Here is a 10900-nt window from a genome sequence, read left to right as displayed (position 1 = left end):
GTGCTCTGCTGCTGAAAGCAGATTTCTGGCCTTTGTTTACCCTTCTCTATTTGAAACAATGTTGGGGTTCTGCTGGCTGAAGCCCCCGTTTTTGTTTAGCTTCTGTATGTGTTACAATGTTGCTTAGAGTGCAGGCTGAGAGGCCGGCAAGGCAGGCGGGGAACCTTGGCTTCCTCCGTCACTGAAGCAAGCAAGCCTCTCTGTTCGCATCAGCTGCCTGGCTGCTGGCCGCCATCTTGGCTGGAAGTTAATTTGCATATCTTGCTGATTAGCCAATGGGAAGGGTAGCAGTTGTACGCCAATTACCATGTTTCTCTTTTATTAGATTAGATGATTCTATGCATTGAAGATACAATTGGTCTGTGCTACACATTTTTGAAAGTGTGCTTATAATATCTGTCCTCCTTTTGCAATCATTTACCACATGGGTTAGTTTTGGGATTGGGTTTTGCACTCAGGTGGCTCACACAGCTGTTAATATTAGAGTTGAGTTTAAACACAGATTTTTCTGGCTCTTGACATATGCTGAGTGAACAGAATGATTTCATGTAACAGAAGAAATGCAGAACCACTCTTTTCCAAATGACAATAAATACCGGAGGAGGTATTTAGCAAGATCCTTCTTAAGTGGTAAGGTTTCGGCAGCATTTGCTCATCAGCTTAATTTCCCCCCCTCCCCATTTTTACCTTGTTACCCTTATTCCCTTGCATGCCTCTAACTGCCCTTTATCTGTCCAACACTGACTCTCTCCAGCATTAGATGGTCCTACACCGTGTACATAATTAAATGCCTCACAGGTGCCTTAAACACAGCCTCAGAAAACCAAGCTCATTATGTTCCCCTCAAGCTTGTTGTGATTTCTCCTATACTTTTTTTCAGTTAATGACACCATCATTCACTTGGTCACCCAAGCATAAGCCCATAGTAATTCTAGGCTCTTCCTTCTTAACTTCCATATACATTCAAACCACAAGTTGTACCAACTTAATTTCCTAAATGGTTCTCAAAACTCGCATCTCCTCCCTATTTTCTCAGCAATTGCCTTGATTTGGGGTTGAATCATCTCTCACAATAGCTTTACCATAGTTTTTTTTTTTTTCAAAACGCACCCTCCTCAAATCCGTGAAGTATCACTCTTCCACCAAGCAATCCACCCACAACCCCAGCACAGCCTCTGTCTGTGCAGCACTTGACTTTGTGACTCCCCACTTCCATCTCCTCCATTCTCCACCTGTTTTTCACCTTAGCACCATTGGTGCTGGTGACACTGCAAACACACAACTATGTGTCAGGCTTTCATGCCTTTGTATGTGTGCTCCCATGCCTTTTCTTCCTGATAAATTCTTGCTCACTAATGCGGCACACTAAGATGCCTTTTTGTTATAGTGGTGCCCTTGCAAGACATTTGGTCCTGTCCAAAAGGCCTGCTGAGACAACTGGACCACACCAAAAGGTCCTGGATATTTGGTCCTTGATATTGGATCCTGTTCAAAATATCCATAAAGACAATAGTCATCTACCTAACCCCATGTGTCATTATCAAATAGCTACCAAGGTGAGAAGGGCTATTGTTGGCAATATAACCACAACACATTGGACCAATAAAGCATGATAGCTTTTTTTAATGTATTAATTCTGTAAACCCAAAGTATAAGTAAACCTTATGGGTTATTTGAACTCAGGGATTCTTTGTAAGCATGGATATTTTAAACAGGACCATTTGACATGGACCAAATATGCTCATGTAGGTTTTTGGTAGGATCAAATTTCAAGGACATGTTGGTACAGACCGAATGTCTCCATGAATATTTTGGACGGGACCAAGTAGCCACTGTTCTAACAGTGCATGATATTGATTCAGTATGGAATTTCTCACACCTCCTCTTGCCCCTCTAATACATTCTACAAATTAAAGATAAGTGATGTCTCAAATATCCCAAATCTGAACCCACCACTCTCTTGCCTAAGTTCCTTCAATGGTTCTCTATTGCTCTTAGGCTGAAATCCAAAATCTTAAACGTATTTGTTAGGGTCCAGAGAGATCTGGGCCTTGAGTGCCATTTTGTCTTCTGTCATACTTCACTGGCTACAAGGCTCAGGTACCTTTGCTTCTCTGTAGTTACACAAATGTGCCCTACTCCTGTGCATCCATGTCCTTCACATATGTTGTTCCCTTCCTAGAATGGTCCCTTTCTGTCCCTTTACCTGGAGAGCTACCACATCGTCTTTATATGTCAGCTTCAATGCCACTTGTCAAGAACTTCCCTAATGCTCTTGTACGTCTGGTCTACAGGGCCCCTACAAACATGTGCAGGTTGCACACCTGCAATAACTCACAGGGTGTCTTCATGACAAAGACATGAAGGGGGTTGAATATTAATTATGGCAATTTAACAGATATTAGTAAAGTATCTTGAAGAAGGAGAGCCATTTTGGCTACTCTGTTTTATTCAACACCTTTCCTACATAACACCAGAGTTAATTATATCCTATCTAATAACAGACAAAGATGCAAATTGACTGTACCTTCACTATGCCCACTATGGCTAATCAGAGCTATATGCAAATTAACTGCCAACAAAGATGGCGGTTAATTTGCATACATAGGCATGAAGTGGCAGAGCGAAGACTGAAGGTGGCTCTGGCGGAGCAGCAAAGGCTTGAAGGCGGCTCTCGCCGGAGCAAAGGCCTGGGTCGGGTGCCGGAGGAAAACTGGTGCCGGCAACCAGGGGAAGGGAAGGCCTATTGCATGAATCTTTTCATGCAACAGGCCTCTAGTTTTTTAATAATTAAGTGTCCATAATTTTTTTAAAATTTAGAGTCTGCCTCTCACACCAGATTATACATCCCCTTGGGAAAGAGATTGCTTTTGTAATGTCTTCTGTTGCAGCCTGAAGTCCTGCCCTCTCATCTGCCACTGGGGGACGTTAGTGATACCTGGTGAGTGAAGTAATGTGGAGCTGGCTGCATTCTGGCTTTCCTCAAGGCTGTGTCGGCTGCACATGGAGTCTTAAGGAAACATAACTGCTTCTTTCAGCTATAAACTCATTGCAGGTTGATCTCTGTTGTTAGATCCACAAGGAAGTGAGTTGATCACAATTTGCCAATGTGTTTTCAAGACCATATGACAGAAATGCCAAAGTACCCACCGCTCAAGATGCTTTGTAGCATTAACCAATAAAAAAAATCACTGAAAACACGTTTTTTCAGCTTTAAGTGTGCTTTACTTGTAGTTATAAGCAGTGTTTGCATGGAGCAGAATGACAGAGATAAAATCCTAGTAAGTTAAATAACATGTGCTTTATGTCCATGTATAACAATGTACAGCATTTTAGCAGTTTAATTTTCCTTTTATTTTGTAAGCTTTCCTCCAATATTATGATAAAATCTCATACTCCTGATGACCTACCTCCACATGAGCAGCTTTCCTCACTGTGCTCAGAGACACAGGCCAGGTTCCCCTAGCAACCAGAGTGGCCTGAGGCCCTATTAATGCTCTGCCCATTTTGGCTTTATTTCACCATTAATTTGGTAAAAAAGGAAAAAAAAAGGAGTATTCAAATGAAACAAAACTACTTTTGTCATAATTAGTACATTTTTTTTGTCTTCAAAAGACTGTCTAACTAGTGGAGGTATCCCAGCAATGATCAAAATTAGAATATCACCTTGTACTTTAAAAAGTCTCAGGCAGAGGTCTACATTTTGTTTTCATTACAGAAATATTTTCTCAGCAAAACCCCTCTGCACACATTATACAGGGGTGGGAAAAAGTAGGCTCACAGCGGTGAGTACAGGAAACAAGAGTTTATTATTGTATTATTACTTATTTACTAAGTATTATATTATTTATTTGTATTATTATTATTTTGTATCCTTACTCATGACATCTTTTAGGTAATAATGGCTGGTAATTTAACCTACTTTTTCCCCACCCCTGTATATTTGTAAGAAAGGGGGGTCTAGAGTTTGAATTATTGTAATTGTACTAACTTGTAAACTCCTTTGAAGTTTTTCACCTCTTTAAAACCTTACCTAAATCTTTTCAAGTAATACCTTTTTCATTCTTTATTTTTGTCCTTGCATAATACCATCTCCTATATCTGATAATAGGTGTAGATGAAGGAGGAGAAAGAGAAACAGACTCAGAGAAGTCAAGAGCGGAGAGGATTTTAGGAAGTAGAGGTAATCAAGTGTCCACACGACAGAAACTGTAAATAAGATATTTGATAAAGAGAAAACCACTGTGGTCCAAGCATAATACATAATTAAAATTATTATTTCTATTCGAGCACCAGAATGGAAATGAATTGACAATAAAACAATGAAAGTCTGAAGACCCACTTTGTATTAGAGTTCCCTGTTGAAGAAATTCTTACATTGGCAGAGGGTTATGTCAGGGGGGTAGTGTGAAAGACACTTGCCTTTTCTGCCTTGCCCTGAGGCCCTTTCTCACTTTATATCACACTGTAGGAGCAGAAAAGCCCACCCATCTGGGTGGACTGCTGAGTGAGAGGCCTGTGAACACTAGGGGTGGGGGTTCCCTCTGTGTATTAGATAAGGTCCCAGGCTTTTGGTCTATGAGATGTTTGGGAGTCAAGGACTTAGCCCTGGGTCATGAAGACACCAGCTTTTGTTTTCCCTATATCCACGTGGATATTCTTTATTGGCCCCTGTGTATCCACTCTCTATCTTCTCCACTCTGTTCTGTGCCTAAAGGGTTCTGGTTGGGTCCAGGTATGGGAACACTCTGGCAAAAGATCAGAGGGCAGACAGAGTGAAGTCCTATTTTTGTCCCAATGCCATCCCACCAGGACTCTGCATCCCTTGCTGAAGGGCAGAGCTCCTACCTAGTAGCCCACCCTGTGTGGCTAACCTCTCAAAACCAAGAATTCTTCCTACCTCTTGCCTATTTAGGCCAAGGAGTGGAAGAACTCCCTCCCGTTTTTCTCACGGGGGTACTGAATTCATCCTTTCTTTGTTTCCTTCAGCTTTTCTCACACCTTATAAATATCCCTTTATTAAAGATGTTGGTTTGTCTCCTTTTAGGACCCATATTCCGTGATTCGTGTGGGAACTTTGCTGGTTGTACTCACCCTGCTGCAAGGAGGAAGCTGGGGGGGGGGGGGTAGCAATGCATTCGTTCATGCTTAACCCACATCATAGAGAAGGAAGTTGGTTCTGACTTTCTTTAAGCTTGTTTTGAAAGGTTACACTCTTGCATTTGTTCAGCTGTCTTCCCAAATGCCCCAATTGAACATGAAAAGATGCTCCCTTGCCCAACTTTCATTTTCGGGGTGGGGGGAGTAGGGGGGATTTGCCTTTGAATTGGCTTGGAATATGACAAAGAAAAAACAAACAAAACAGTGACACAAAACAACACCAACACAGAGATGCCCCAAGCAGATGTTTCCTTGCTCTTTTAATCATCAACATTAAATATGTTTCCACTGTGTTAAAGCATAGTCACACCCACACATGGTAGGTCATGACTAGACCACATACTGACCAAAAGATGCCCTCATTGGCTATTGTGGAGAGACATGGCGACCTGATTCAATCCTGCCAGACCAAGGCTTAACATATGTTGAAGCCACATTGCGTCTCAGCTGATTAGATACTACGTCATTATTGGTAGAAAGTCAAAATTTTTCATGTGGTTCCTAGTGATACCATATCTCCCATAATTTTATTTGCATAACACTTTGCAGAAACATATTAGAACTGCAAGGAATTCTTTTATTATTTTCTCTGTGTTTTCTATCATAACAATAGGGTCCCTTATCCTTAGCTCAGCCCTAGTGGGTACATCTGTCATTACTAAAACTACAATTCTGGGAATATGCTCTCTTTCCCAGTGTTTGTATGCAACACATGTAGCTTAGAAAAGACATAGTAAGAGGATATTCCCCTGGGGATATTTTTCATAAAGATTTCCTGAACCCCTCCTTCCTCCACCAGTACAGTCCACCCCAAATAGGACTGGAGCAGAGGAGGACGCCTCTCCATTTGCATCTTTATTGCCCCCACTCTACTTGCAAACACTGGTTTGGAGCACAGCTGAAGGCACTTCAGATCTTCATCTTCTGAGAACTGAATCAGAAAAACCACTTTAAAACCATGAGCACATTATTTAAGTATTGCTCATAGTTCATATGATTGTCTCATGATTTCACTTTATGTATAAAACCATGAATTTCAAGAAAGAGCAAGAAGGTCAGGAGCTTTTAATCTTTGGGGGTAACCCAGACTACTGATTCACAACCCAGCAAACATGGACATTGAGGTCAGGTTCACAAAGGCACTGGCCATTGAGGAATTGACCCATTGCTCTTTTGGAGGATGACTGGTTTTCTAAGAACTGAGGCACTCCTCAGTCCCTGAAAAGCGCTTTCTGTCTTGCCCTCGAATGGCCCAGGAGAAACTGTGCAGAATCCCCAGGACGTATCCAGGGAATCCCACAGAAACAACCCCCCACCCCCCAACTCACTTGGTTCGCTTGACCTCACCAATCCCCCTGTTTTGTATGCAAAGACTGAAAAATATTTTGATTTCATAAATATTCATAATAATATTACTACTGATATACCCCAATACTGTATTTGGCATCCACAAAACATACATTCACTGAGTGGATTAAGAAAATGGCAGGTTATATGTTACGTTTCATAGTAAAGAAGCAAAAAGGAATTGAATGGGCTTGACATCAGAGCAGGTACTGATACAAGGTTAGCATGTCTTTGAAAGGTAGCATTAATTTGAGACAGGGGTTATATTTGATTTATTAACTTTGTTTCTTATCCTTTTGATTTACCAAAAGTATTTTCTTATCCATTTTCTTATATACTCCTTTTTATTTTACTTTCCAATTACATTTTAAATATTATATTATTTTGCATTAGTTTCAGGTGTGCAGCATAGTGGTTAGCCAATCATATACTTTACAAAGTACTCCTCCCCAATATTTTCTTTTCTTTTTTTTTTAAATATATTTTATTGATTTTTTACAGAGAGGAAGGGAGAGAGATAGAGAGTCAGAAACATCGATGAGAGAGAAACATCGACCAGCTGCCTCCTGCACATCACCCACTCGGGATGCGCCCACAACCCAGGTACATGCCCTTGACCGGAATCGAACCTGGGACCCTGCAGTCCGCAGGCCGACGCTCTATCCACTGAGCCAAACCGGTTTTGGCCTCCCCAATATTTTCAGTACCTATTCCCTATCATGCTTCTTTAGCCTACCTTGCTGCTCAGCAGACCACACCAAGTGTACATCCTTTGTAACCTCTCAGTCTCTCTGCCTGTGAGCCTGTTGCAATTTTGTTCATTTTGTTCTGTAGGTTCCACATATAAGTGAAATCATACGGTATTTGTCTTTCCCTGACTTATTTCACTTAGTATAATAGCCTCTTGGCCCATCCATGTTGTCAAAATAGTAATATTTCATTCTCTTTTTATGGCTGAGTAATATTACATTGTATATAGTACCATAATTCCTCTATCGATGGGCACTTGGGCTGCTTCCATATCTTACATACTTATGAGCAAAGTGATAGAACTCAAAAGATAATAAATCTACTGAAAACAAGCTTGTGGATTCTTTTGAATCCTATGTAGCATCATGTACATTTAAGATTAATAAACTCAGTCAGTTTAACAAAACTTAGGAGTTCATAAGTTCAGAGTTCAGACTCAGAATAAGATTTGCAAAAATGTTACTTGTTTTGCAATAAATTTCACAATTATTCAGTTACCACTTAGAGTCTAGAAACAAAATCCCCTGAGTGCAGAAGCCACAATAGCTCCTGACATCTAATAACACCATCTCTGACTGACTCCTTTGTCTAATAAGATAAGATGTTCAATTTCTAGCATTTTTGCAACATATGCCATTAGAATTAAAAGCTTTAGACTGCACCGATCAAAGACTAGTTCTCAAAAAGAAAGTTTGAATAATCTACATTAAGAAAGAAAGAGGTAATTATAAGAGTATTCCAGGTAACACGGAGGTGAATTCTGTTTCATTTTATTCCCGAGTTCTGCCCCCCTCCAACACCCTAGTTTACTAGTAACAACACGTGAAAACAAGGACATTTGAACACCAGAGGGAGTAGCTGCTATAAAATATTACTTTTGGTGAAAGGATAGAAGCAAATTAAAACAGAACTCACATGTAAAAGATCATTATTTTCAATGATACAGCAAAATGTGAACACCGTTTTACTTCAAAGTTACTGTTTTATTTGGATTTCAGAATCTGTGCAGCATATTAAAACATCTCTTTGTGCTGCAGGCAGTAATATCATAAAGTTGTACAAGTCTGCTTTTGTTAAAGTACTTCATATGATGATATCTCATTTGGGTCTTTGTGCTTTATGCAGAATAACTGTGATTATATCTTTGTTATAATTTAAAACAGTCTCCAAAGGGTTAAGCCACATAACCATGATCATTTAATAAGTGAAGGAACTAGGAATAGAATCATTCTTTTGATCTCACCCAGTGATCTTTTCACCAACCCAGGTTGAATGAAAGCAGAGATGAGTCATAAAGGTAAAACTGAAGTGTGAGAAGAATGTCAAGTGTTTGCTCTAACTTTGAAACATGAACTGCAGCTTCATTGTCTCTTGTGAAAGAGCTAGTTAATGGACTTTATGAAACAGCCACAAATGGTCACAGTGGAAATCATTGTGAAAAAAATGTCAATGTTAGTATATTAAACTCCCTTATACGAGGGGTATATTTAGACAACTAAAGCAAGTAGAAAGACTGATCAATTCCACAGCCAATGCAAAGAAAGATATTGAATGCTGCAACTATGTTTATTTGAAGAAAATAATTGATATGAACAGGATTATATAGCACATGTAAAAGTAACACTCACAATTATAAATCATTAAATTTATCAAGTTTAGTTGGTAAATATTGAGAAAATATCATTTATAGCTCAAAATAGAAAAAGATTTATCTTTATTAGTTTAAAAAGATCATTACTTTCCTTGGTAATATAGTCACATGAACCAAAAATCAGAACTGTTTACAAAAGTATTAACAATTTTTTAAAAAAATATTTTTTTATTGATTTCAGAGAGAAAGGGAGAGGATGAGAGAGATAGAAACATCAATGATTAGAGAGAAATATTGATCAGCTGCCTCCTAAATAATCCAGATTGAGCCCGAAAGCCAGGCATGTGCCCTGACCGGGAACTGAACCGTGACCTCCTGGTTCATAGGTCGACACTCAACCACCAACCCACACCAGCCAGGTGGTATTGACAACTTTGATCTATTTTCTCCATTCTACCATCTTATTTAAGTAAACTACATTTTTGAGTTTTTGTTTTATGCAAATATAATTAACTTACTTTCTCTGCATTTTTATACCAAAACTATACCATGCTCTGCATAATATATTTTTCATATAGCAGTATATACTGCAGATATTTCTATATAAATACATAGTTTTCTCATTCTTTAAAAAATTGTTTAACTCTTCAGAGCTTTCCATTTTGTGGTTATACCAGAGCTTGTGTAATAAGTTCTTCACAAATAGAAATTTGGATTGTTTTCTTCTCGTATAATGAGCAATGCTGCAAGTGTGGTTATCTTGCACATATGTGCAGGTATATCTGCTGGGTAAATCCCCAAAGCTGAGATGGTTTAAGCAGAAGGTAAATAGAGTAGCATACTGAAATTTGCTGATATAATTTTAGGCATCTTTAATTAATTATCTATTTAAAAGACACTGTTAAATTACATAAACTTATAATTAAATAAATTATATTATAAATAAAGGTAATTAATACTTAAAAATGAATCACAATTGTTCACTAGGTTTTTACTATAATCTATTCTTTGGATGTTATGACTGTTGTATCAGTATGAGGGATACTATATAATGTGCAACTACCCATCTCTTCCCAACTTCACATTCTGTAGAACCACATTAGTAGCTGTAATTAGCAATGACAGGAGTAGTTATACCTCAGAAACTGGCAAATGCTACAAATCAGAATTGTTTTTTTTCCATAGAGCTAGTTCAACATTTACTCACATACTACTCATTGATGACTTTAAGCTATTTGTAATTAATAATTTTGTAGGCTTTACTTTGGTAAACTGAAATTAAAACTTTAGACTTGACATCTGATTCTCAACAGCCAACAAATTTACTTCTTTTGAGTCTCCTTACCTTTCAGGGCAATATAGTAATTTGCATAAGTTCAATAAGAATTTGTCCTTCTTGTTATCAGAATGTAATTAGAAAAATCAGTGTCTTTTATGGTGTCAGGTTTGGTAAATTATATATTCCTATAATTTATTGTTTTGCCCTTATGATTTATTTTTATATTTGAATATTTCCCCATTTCAAAAATAGTTTAGCTAGTGGTTTACCTATTTTTTAATATAATTTTTATTGATTTCAGAGAGAAAGAGAGAGAGAGATAGAAACATTAATGATGAAAATCATTAATCAGCTGCCTCCTACATACCCCCTACTGGGGATCGAGCCCACAACCCAAGCATGTGCCCTGACCAGGAATCAGACCATGACCTCCTGGTTCATAGGTTGATGCTCAACCACTGAGCCACACATGGTTTACTTATTTTAAAATTTATTGTTATTGTTTCACAGAACTACATCTGAATTTTTTCACCCAGTTCCCTAAATATGAGGAGACCATCATCCTATTCTATGTAAATATGAGTCTGCTTCTCTTTTATTTGTTCATTTATACTGTTTTTTAGATTCCACATAAATGTGAAATTACATGGTATTTGTCTTTCTCTGAGTGCCTTATTTCACTTACCATTATATCATCTAGGTCTATCCGTGCTGTCTCAAATAATATGATTTCATTTTTTAGGGTTGAGTAGTACTCCATTGTATATATGTAA

Source organism: Myotis davidii, unplaced genomic scaffold (assembly GCF_000327345.1).
Source record: "Myotis davidii unplaced genomic scaffold, ASM32734v1 scaffold1, whole genome shotgun sequence".
NCBI classification, from domain to species: domain Eukaryota; kingdom Metazoa; phylum Chordata; class Mammalia; order Chiroptera; family Vespertilionidae; genus Myotis; species Myotis davidii.
This window is presented reverse-complemented; position numbering follows the sequence as displayed.